Source organism: Zalophus californianus, chromosome 5, assembly GCF_009762305.2.
Source record: "Zalophus californianus isolate mZalCal1 chromosome 5, mZalCal1.pri.v2, whole genome shotgun sequence".
Lineage (NCBI taxonomy): Eukaryota > Metazoa > Chordata > Mammalia > Carnivora > Otariidae > Zalophus > Zalophus californianus.
In genome coordinates this window covers 139,410,658-139,421,570 of record NC_045599.1, presented here as the reverse complement: position 1 = coordinate 139,421,570, position 10,913 = coordinate 139,410,658, and the positions used below count along the sequence as shown (strand labels likewise).

The window sequence follows — 10,913 nt, the reverse complement described above, 5'->3', positions numbered from 1 at the left end:
TTAATATTTTATAAATATGTGCAAGACTAGAATTTCGAGAGTTATTACACATGCCCCTCACTGTACATGAGTGTGCTATATGAATGTCTCTGCTTTTGTTCTTGGAGTAGAGATTTTAGAAATTTGAAAATGGGCTAAATATCACCAATTTTGCCTGATTTGCAAAACGTTTTCATTTTGTCTGTAATATATGTGTTTCCTTTTACCTCTTTGTTTTTGTCACTTTTACAAATATTAAGTCTCCATTCCTATCTCTCTATAATGTGTCACTCTTCTGCATCTGTGATTTCCTATGCCACAACCACCCAATATCCATACATTTAGAGTTAAATATTTTGTCAAATGAGAATGGCTCTGTAGCATTATCCCATCTTGATTCAAGAAATCCTGGCTTAGTAGGTAGATGCCTATCAATCTGTCCATGTGTTGAATCAGTGTGGCTGCCACCTGGTAAGGGTAATTCTCCTGAGATCACATGTTCTAAGCCCCTAAGCCAATATCACACATTTTAGGTTGTTAAGGTGACATCTCACTTCTAGTTTCAAACTGTGCTTTTGTTATTGATAACAAATTACCCCACAAACTTACTGGCCTAAAACAACACTTTATTATGATGTCTGGGCTCAGATGGACACTGTTCACTAGGAGTCTGTCATAAGGTTGTAGTAGTAAGACATTGGCAGTGTCTATAGTCATATGAAGGATCAACTAGACCCAATATCCAAAAGAGCTCACTCGTATACCTGAAACTAGATGATAGCTTTCAGCAAGGAGTTCAACTGGGGTTTTCAATTGGAGAACATATATAATCACTTACATGTGTCTTGGGCTTCTCACATCATAGTGATGGGTTTCCGTAAGAAGTATCTAAAGAGCAAGAATTCCAAGACTAGTGAAAGGAAACTACAAAATTTCTTAGGACCAATTATTATAAGCTCCAAAACATCTTAACTCCTCCACATTCCACTAATCAAGGAAAGTCAGGGATTCAAGGGAAGGGATTTATACTCCATATTTGATATGAGGAATGGCATTCTCACACAGGAGAAAAGAATTGATGGCAGCATCTTTGACTTACTATTTTTACCCACTCTCCTTTATCTCCAAGGTGAACTTACTAATACTCTTGCTTTTTCTCCCTCCTTCTTTCTTTTCTTCCTTTTCTCCATGTAGGAACACTTAATATGAGATCTAACCTGTGTACAGAATTTAAAGTATACAATACAGTGTTAACTATATGCAAAATATTGTACAGCAGATTTCTAGGATTGATTCACTTTGCCAAAGTGAAACTTTAATACCAGTTGAACAATAGCCACCTATGTCCTCCCTCTCTCCAGTCTCTGGCAACTACCATTTTATTCTTTTTATGAGTTTGACTAATTTAGATATCTCATATGAATGGAATCATGCAGTATTTGTTCTTCTGTGGCTTACTTATTTCACCTAGTATAATATCCTCCAGGTTTATCCGTGTTGTCACATGTGGCAGATTTCCTTTGGTTTTGTTTGTTTTTGTTTTTTTAAGATTTTATTTATTTGACAGACACAACAAGAGAGGGAACACAAGCAGGGGGAGTGGGAGAGGGAGAAGCAGGCTCCCCGCTGAGCAGGGAGCCCAATGCGGGGCCGATCCCAGGACCCTGGGATTATGACCTGAGCCGAAGGCAGACGCTTAATGACTGAGCCACCCAGGCGCCCCTCAAGTCAGTGTATAACTTGATAAACATGTCTGAGACCATGCATCCCTGGCTGCTAAGCACCATGGCAGACAGGGCTAGAGAGGTAACAGCTTTATTTTGAGCAGGTTGCAAAGACAAGGCAGCACTTTACAGCTACATTGTAACTAGATCCTGCATCAGATTTCCTTTGTTTTTAAGGCTAGATAATAGCCTGTATATATAGACCATATTTTTAATCCATTCATCTGTCAGGGAATATTGAGGTTATTTCTTTTTTTGGCTATTGTGAAAAATGCTACAGTTACCATTAAAGTGCATTTATCTCTTTGGGATCCTGTTGGTAATTTTTGTGTCTACTTCTTAGCCTCCTACCAATTGCCTAACACTTACTTTGGCATTTACCCCTATCTTTCAAAAATCTGCATTTGGATTATGGACTATAATCTATTTTACAATTTAAATGAAACATCTAGAATAAGCAAATCTATGGAAACAGGACATAGATTATTGATGTCTTTATTTTCAAATTTAATATGTTCTTTATTGATAAGCTCCAGCACAAATTGCTCAATATGCCCCAAAATATACATTTATAATCATTTATATCACCTATATTTAGTACCATTTCTAATATCTATGTGTCATAGTTAGGGATACTTGAAGTCTTCTGTGAACTTTCACTTCAGCTTTTGTTTTTTCTTATTATAGATAGACTCAACCCATTACAAAAAATTATATCTTTATTTCCTCCATTCTTTCTTTTTATTTTCTTAAGTTTTTATTTAAATTTCAGTTAGTTAACATACACTGTAATATTAGTTTCAGGTCTACAATATAGTAATTCAATACTTCCATTCAACATTCAGTGCTCATCAAAAGTGCACTCCTTAATTCCTATCACCTATTTTGCCCATCCCACCACCCACTTTGCCTCTGGTAACCATCAGTTTGTTCTCTATAGTTAAGAGTCTGTTTCTTGGTTTGCCTCTCTTGCTCTCTTTTTTCCCCCCTTTGTTCATTTGTTTTATTTCTTAAATTCTACATATGTGTGCAATATATGGTATTTGTCTTTCTCTGACTTATTTCGCTTAGCATAATACTCTCTAGCTCCACCCATGTCATCACAAATAGCAAGATTTCATTCTTTATTGTGGCTGAGTAATATTCTGTTGTGTATATATATATATATATATATACCACATTTTCTATATCCATTCATCAGTTGATGGACACTTGGGCTGTTTCCAAAATTTGGCTACTGTAGATAATAATGCTTCTATAAACATGCATGTGCATGTATCCTTTTGAATTACTATTTTTGTATTCTTTGGGTGAAAACCTAGTTTTGCTGGATGCAATTGTTGGATGGTAGGATAGTTCCCAATTTTTAATTGAATTATTTGGTTTTTTGGGTGTTGAGTTTTATGGGTCACTGCCAGTGTTCTCCTCCACTAGGATTTTTATTGTTTCAAGTCTCACATTTAGGTCTTTAATCCATTTTGAATTTATTTTTGTGTTGGCTGTGAGAAAGTGGTCCACTTTCATTCTTCTGCGTGTTGCTTTCCAGTTTACCCAAGGAACAAGACAGTGATGTCCACTCTCACCACTGTTATTTAATACAGTACTAGAAGTCCTAGCCACAGCAAACAAGAAAAAGAAATAAAAAGCATCTAATTTAGCAAAGAAGAAGTCAAACATTCAGTATTTACAGATAACATGATACTCTATAGAAAACCTGAAAGACTCCACCAAAAAACTGCTAGAACTTATAAATAAATTCAGTGAAGACACAGGATACAAAATCAATGTACAGAAATCTGTTGCATTTCTATACATCAATAATAAAGCAACAGAAGGAGAAATCAATCCCATTTACAATTGCACCAAAAACTGTAAGAATTGGAAGAAGGAATAAAATAACCAAAGTGGTGAAAGACCTGTACTTTGAAAACTATAAAACACTGATGAAAGAAATTCAAGATGACACAAAGAAATGGAAAAATTTTCTATGCTCATGGATTGGAAGAACAAATATTGATAAAATGTCTATACTACCCAAAGCAATCTACACATTTAAAGCAATCTTTATCAAAATACCAACAGCATTTTTCACAGAGCTAGAAAAAACAATCCTAAAATTTGTATGGAACCACAAATGACCCCACATTGCCAAAGCAACATTGAAAAAGAAAAGCAAAGTTAAAAGCATCACAATTCGGGACTTCAAGATATTTTACACAAGTGTAGTGACCAAGACAGTAAGATACTATTGTATGGCACAAAAATAGACACACAGGTCAATGGAGAAAAATAAAAACCCAGAAATGAACCCACAACTATATGGGCAATTAATCTTTGACAAAGCAGGAAAGAATATCCAATGGGAAAAAGACAGTGTCTACATTTATTTGAATCTTTTCAGATGGCTACTAGATTGTTGAAATACTTTCATGAAAATAAAATCTCTATCTGCTTTTATATTCATATTTTATAATTTACTAATATATTTTTATTTAATTTCTGGACTTTCTGTTGGGCACTTTTTTTGGTTTGGTGTGTTCTTATGTCAGTGTCCTACTTTGAAAGTATCACAGCTCTCTTGTAAATTTGAATATCCAATGGGACTAATCTAATCTTAATACTCTTATAAAAAGATTTATATGATATAAATAACATAAAATATATATATCACATAATATATATTTATATTATATTAAAATCTAGAATAGTACTTGTAACTGAGTGCCAAACACAATAAATTTAGAAATTAAATGATCAACATTAGAAATCACTTAGTGAAACTTCAGATTTTTACTAACAACAAAATGAAGACCCAAATAGCTTGCAGAAAACAATAAAAGTCAATCATTGGTAGTCAATAATAAACGTATTAATGCCATACCTTTAATCAACACCATAGAATATTCAAAGACAACGAATTAGATCCTTAAAGTAAAAGAATAGAAATTTTAAATAGACAGTCGTAGCTGTGGTCAACAATAGGAGAACAGAAAATTTTCAGACATACAAACCAGAAACATCTTGCTGAAAAAATATTTTAATGAAATTGCACCCTGGAAACTACAAAAGCTGTGGATTAGTCTAAATCTAATAACACAAGCAACAATTTTAAAGCAAACATTTTTAGAAAGATATCAAGAAATTTATAAATTTGCATAATTATATGAAACTACTAGCAGATTTCCTAAAGAACAGAGCAAGTAGTAAAAAAACAAAATTAAAATAATGAATATTAAATAGGACATATGAATTACAAGCAAACATCCTTGATATACTAAATAAAGTGTGGTCATTTCAAACACTTATGACATATATTTTGTATAAATATACTAAAATAATCTGTTTACTTTAAAAATAAAAATTGACATGAAATATTTTCTGCTTATAATGCCATATAATTTGTAAATAAGTTATGTGTAATGTACATAATAATATTAAACATATGTTCTTTCTGTCTTATTTCTTGGTTTTGGACCGTGAAATAAGATAAATACCATTATTCCTGTAATCTATATGTCTATCATCTATATTTAAATGTATGCCAGGTGGGGCTGTGTATGCAAATAGACAGTAAATATATTCAGATATAATAAAAACTTGGAAAAAATTGATAATTCTTTGGTTTAGAAGAGACATGCAAAATGTATTGGAAAGTAATCCACAAAGACTTCAGTTTCATTATAACTATAGTAACAGCATATGTGCTGACTGTCTATAAATTTGTATGGATTTGTAGAAATCAAGCAGTACCTGCTTTTTGTTTTCTCTGAGAGTGATAAAATAAAATAAACATATTATTATTTGCATATGTTATTGCACTCATCAGTGCAAATGCACGTGTAAAAAAGCATCCTCAAGTTCAGATATTTACAGTCAGGAAAGGGAAACACTTTGTAGAAACTCAGAATGATATATGGTGTCTTGCGATATCTCTTATAAAATGTTTAGGGATCTGAAAATGTTTTTGTAGTAATTTGACTCAGAATCCACGTTAAATGTATGCTTTCCACTGTGGGGTACTAATTCTAAAAATAGTTTTGATAAATTCAAAGGTATCAAGGGAAACATATGTACAAAATGAAGACAGTGAAATTATTAATATTTACAGGAGGCATTCTATCACTTTTGCCAAGCTGAAGCAGTGCCATATTTAGTTGTTGTAATAATAAATGTTCCATGAAATAGAGCTATATTATTGTGAGCCAGGATGTTCTAGCTGACTTCAACACCCATTGACCTCTATGCTTAAAGATTTCTCCCTCCCACGTCACACATTTTCTCTGAAGATAATCCAGAATTAGGCTATCCAACTAAAAAAAAAGATAAAATAGACAAATGCAGCCTAGGAAAGGAACTTCCTGAGATAAAATTTAAAGGCAAAACACAAAATAACTGTTCTCAAGACATTCAAAAATAACACAGAAGGGTGAGGTCTGTGGTCATGTGTCTTCTATTTATATTCTTGGACTCAATACATTTTATATGCATTTGCCATTAATACACGTCTATTGTTTGCAAATACATACAATTTGGATTTATCCGTTAGACTACTACTAGTAAAATTTCTTTGTATATTTCATTTAATAATTTCCGTAAGAGATTATTTGATGCTTATAAGGAATATTAAGACTGGTTGAGAATTTGGCATTGGGATGACAAAATAGTGCTTTATTTTTAGGTTTAAAAAATTATGTAGCTCTTGCTGAGATGCCTATTTGTGATATGTTCTTTTCCAAACTCTTCCATACCTCTTCTCAACATCTGAAATTGTACTTCCAATAACACCTAAGTCAGCATTAGTATTTTATAAATGAGGACTTTTTGTTTTAAAGTTTAATTATGTAGCTTGAAAAACAATTTCTGTCTACAAATTATGATTTGACACGTTAAGCATAAATGCAAGCAGATGATAAAATAAAGTAATTTAAATTTTCTTGTTATTTTGTTTTGATTGTTTAATTTCAATAGTTACCACCATTTAAAAAATATATTACGTTTTAAGAGTATCAAGAGTATTCTCCAAATGGCATGCATTAATCAAATATTTGACGCAAGGGCGCCTGGGTGGCTCAGTTGGTTAAGCGACTGCCTTCGGCTCAGGTCATGATCCTGGAGTCCCGGGATCGAGTCCCACATCGGGCTCCCTGCTCAGCAGGGAGTCTGCTTCTCCCTCTGGCCCTCTTCCCTCTCGTGCTATCTCTCATTCTTTCTCTCTCAAATAAATAAAATCTTAAAAAAAAAAAAAAAAAAATTTGACGCAAGATCTTCCAATGCTACACTAGCAATTATTTAAAAAATAAACCTTCCTGTAATTTAGATAAATTGGAATGGTCTGCATTTCTAGTAATTCATTGGTAGAGGGTATTTACAAATATTTATAAAAAATAGACTCTGAACATCCTGACATGTGTTCTCTGTTGCATGAAGATAAGAGGAATATACAAGATGAAATTCAGAAGACTGAAATAAGCTGCTAGATTAGTGGAGTAGATCCTGACACAGGGTCTCAGAAAAGAGAGAAAAGCCCTAGATCCTAAGCTTGTGTCACCCAATGTCCAAAATGATCAAGCACTATTGCACCTCAGATTGTCAGAATAGACTAGTGGCCTGAAACACTGCCAAATCTTTTGCTGTGATCTGCATATTTGTATCTTCTCAAAATCCTAGGTCAAAATTACTACCCCCATTGTGGCTGTGTTTGGAGATGGGACCGCTAAGGAAGTAATGAAGGTGAAATGAGGTCTTTAGAGTGGAGTCCTGATGTGATAGGAGTAGTGTCCTTATAAGAGACACCAGAAAGCCCCTCTGTGGAAAGTGTCCACAGAGGCATAGAGGAAAGTTCATGGGAATATCCAGTGCAGGGGTGGCTATCTACAAGCCAGGGAGAGAGTGCTTATCAGGAGTTTCTTGAGCCGGAACTTCGAGCCTCCAGGACTGTGAGAACATACATTTCTGTTGGTTAAGACACCAAGTCTGTGGTATTTTGTATGGCAGCTCTAGCAGACCAATACATCGTCCAAGTAAAATTGAAGACAAGAGAGGAAACGGAGGCTAGAAGAGGTAGGGGGTGTCAAGAAATATTCAGCTAAATTTCCTCAAGGCAAATAAGAAATGAAGGAAGATGTGATCACTTGCATATGTGGAAAAGATAAAACAAGTGGCACTAAAATAATAATAATTAATAATAATAATACAAACGGGACTAAAAATGTGAATTTATGATATAGCATTAAAGAAATAAAGAAATATAGTGTGAAGAGAAAAATCCACTTCCATTTCAGAGCCAAGAATATCAAGACAATCTCTAATTGACACATGACTAGTCATTAAGACATGGGACAAAATAGAACATGAAGGTCTATATTTTAGCTCTTAAAACATCTTCTTGAACATGGCAAAATAAGTTGTGCTCACAGTTAATTTGCCACACCAAGTCAAAGTTCCAGACCAGCTGTCCATGAATTTGGGAAATGTAACCTCAGCCCCCACTGCCATTACTTCCCCTCAAGGGCTCTGCATATAATAAAATCATTGTCCATATCTTTTTTACAGTATTGTTGTAGTTTTTTTTATTTATATTTTTTGAATTTCGCAACTCGCCCCCCCCACATTTGCAGTAGTTTTGTGTTATATTTAATTCATCTTGCAGTGTTGCATTAGATTTTTCTTCTAATTAGACTGTGTTAGAGTACTTTTTTTTGATGAAAGTTTTTGATTCTTATTCTATTTATTTCATTAACTTTGGATATGAGGTTTTGTTTGAAGTTTTTCTATTTTATTTTTATTTTTATTTTTTTTGTATTCATGATTGTTTTCACAGACCTACAATATGAGACAATCATATGGGGAGAAAGAATAAAAGGTTTATTTGGTTTCTTAGTTCAAGATTGGTTTCATCAGTTGCCACATTAAAACACAGTTTTCATAACAAATTACACATTGTGTTTGGGGAGGGGAGTCAGTCTTCTGATTTATTGATATTAACTAGTTTTTGAGTTTCTGTCTGGAGACACTTTTTAGTCTTTTTTTTTCCCCCTAGCTTCACTAAGTTTCCAAAGGATACTTTCTCTTCCCAAATTAATTTGTTTAACTCCAGAAATGAACATTTCCCAAGATTCACATTTTATCCTCTGGTTTCCCATGTTTCTTCCTTTCAACATTACAATAGCCAGTTCTCTTATTCACCAGGTCTCAAAATTACATTCAGAAGCTCCACATTAAGGGTTTGGGACTTTCCTTCTAGGGGTGATAAAAACGGACTGTAGTTTACTCTTCTATAGACTTAGTGGGCACACAGCAAGGGGAATGTCCTATACATAGTATTTAGGGAAATGCAATGCGAACTTACATGATAGAAGTAGAGAATATGATTGGTGACAGATTTGTGATTCAAAGAGAGAGCCAATTATTGACAGGATTAAGATGTGATTTGGGAAGGTGATGAGGTTTCTGGTTATATTAATAAAGGCCTAGTGTCTAGAATTTAAAAAGATAATAAGGATGTGTATCCACATAACCAAGTGCCAAGCAGTACCTTTGAATCACTTAGAATTTAACCTGAAAAAGGTAACCAGAATGGTAATGGACATGAAGTTATCAGAAACAGGATACAGTGCACAGCCTAATGGTAGTGAGAATACCTCCTGTGAAAGAGGGTTTCGCCAATACTGAAAATCCTTATCAAGTAGCTGAAAGGAGATGGCATTGTGACTTGCTTTACTGTAAGTTAGATTATGAAATATGACCTCGTAACTTTCTTCAATGTTCAGAGTTAGGGATATATAAGAGGAGAGCAGTTTGTAAATGTAACCATTTTCTTCTTGGAAAACCTCCGTATATACTATACATACATGATTGTCCTATGATAAATTTTAAGCTTCTAAAATATCAGTGAAGACATCAAGAATTAATGTATTTATGTATGTTTGCAATAAAGAGTTATGGCAATGAACACATTAGAGACTCCAGTCATGATCTGAAAGAGCACCATATTTGTTTGACAACTCTTTAATTAACCCTTGGTGATTTCCTCATCTTCCAGGAACCTGAAACACTTCCCTGGTAAAGTGGTAATAATGATATACAACATCCTTACAGAAGAGGATATATAATTATGTTTCTGCTCCTTTCCATGGGTCTGATGTATGCTTTTTGCTTTAACAAGTATATTTTGTTAAGTTTCTTTATATTTGGATAATACAGATAAAACATTACATAAATAAATGGAAAACATTATTTTAAACAACTTTTTTAGAGAAAATTGACATGGATAGAAAAAGGCTAAACATCAAATCAATATTCTGTTTCCTGATGAACTTAGTATTGCTAATTTGAGGAATAGAATGACTATCAGAACTCCTTTGTATTTATCTTTGTGTTGTAAAAACTTAGAGTCACACTAAAAACAGAATTCTGTTATTTTGAACCAATAATTTTTAAAAAAACAATCTACCCTCATATATAGTATGGGGCTTTACAAATGTATTTTGTGACAAAATCATCTCTAAAAGAAAATCCACTGCTATGAGTAACAAAATAAGGCAAATGACATGTATTTCATAATTACAGATATATATGGGTTGGAAATAATTGTAATAACCAGGCTTTTATATTATTTTTATGCAAAATTAAGAATTTATGCACACTCAAAAATTCTTTCTTTAATAGAAAAATAAAGTCCAACTGAATGGGTAAATTACTTTGTTGGGAGTTAATTTTCTTCTTACATTTTAAACCAACATCTTGTATCCCAAATTACTCAGTGGAAAAGCAAATTGATGGCATGAAATTAATTTCCACTTTTTTAAATCTACATGGATATAAATCACTGCAACTTAGGAGAGGTTGAAAAATGACTGTATTAACAAAACTCCATGTTCAACAGACAAATAAACATCCTCACAAATCCAAATCACCACTGCATATTTACCCATCATTAGCCATAATCTACTTGAGATGATGATGATAAATGAACCAAGAAGCTGGATTCCTAAACAATACTTATTTAATGATAACAAACAACCCAAAACACAGAAAGACTCACCTTCCATGAAATTGGTGTTTAGCCCAATGGGGACCTAACTCAATCTCTGGCATCACAGGTTTCTGTTATGGGGCATGCTCTTCCCATAATCTCACAGCTTTGTTCCCATTTTAATAGTAATATTTTCATGAATGCTGTTGATGTTGATACACAATGATAAACTTTCT

General features: G+C 33.4%; 1 non-coding gene across 1 annotated transcript; it reads right to left on the bottom strand.

The window, feature by feature from the left end:
• Positions 1-1,728: 1,728 nt before the first annotated feature.
• Positions 1,729-1,859, bottom strand: LOC113930063. Its single transcript, XR_003522434.1, has one exon. It is a non-coding gene; the product is annotated as a small nucleolar RNA SNORA63 (small nucleolar RNA).
• Between the last annotated feature and the right edge of the window lie 9,054 nt (positions 1,860-10,913).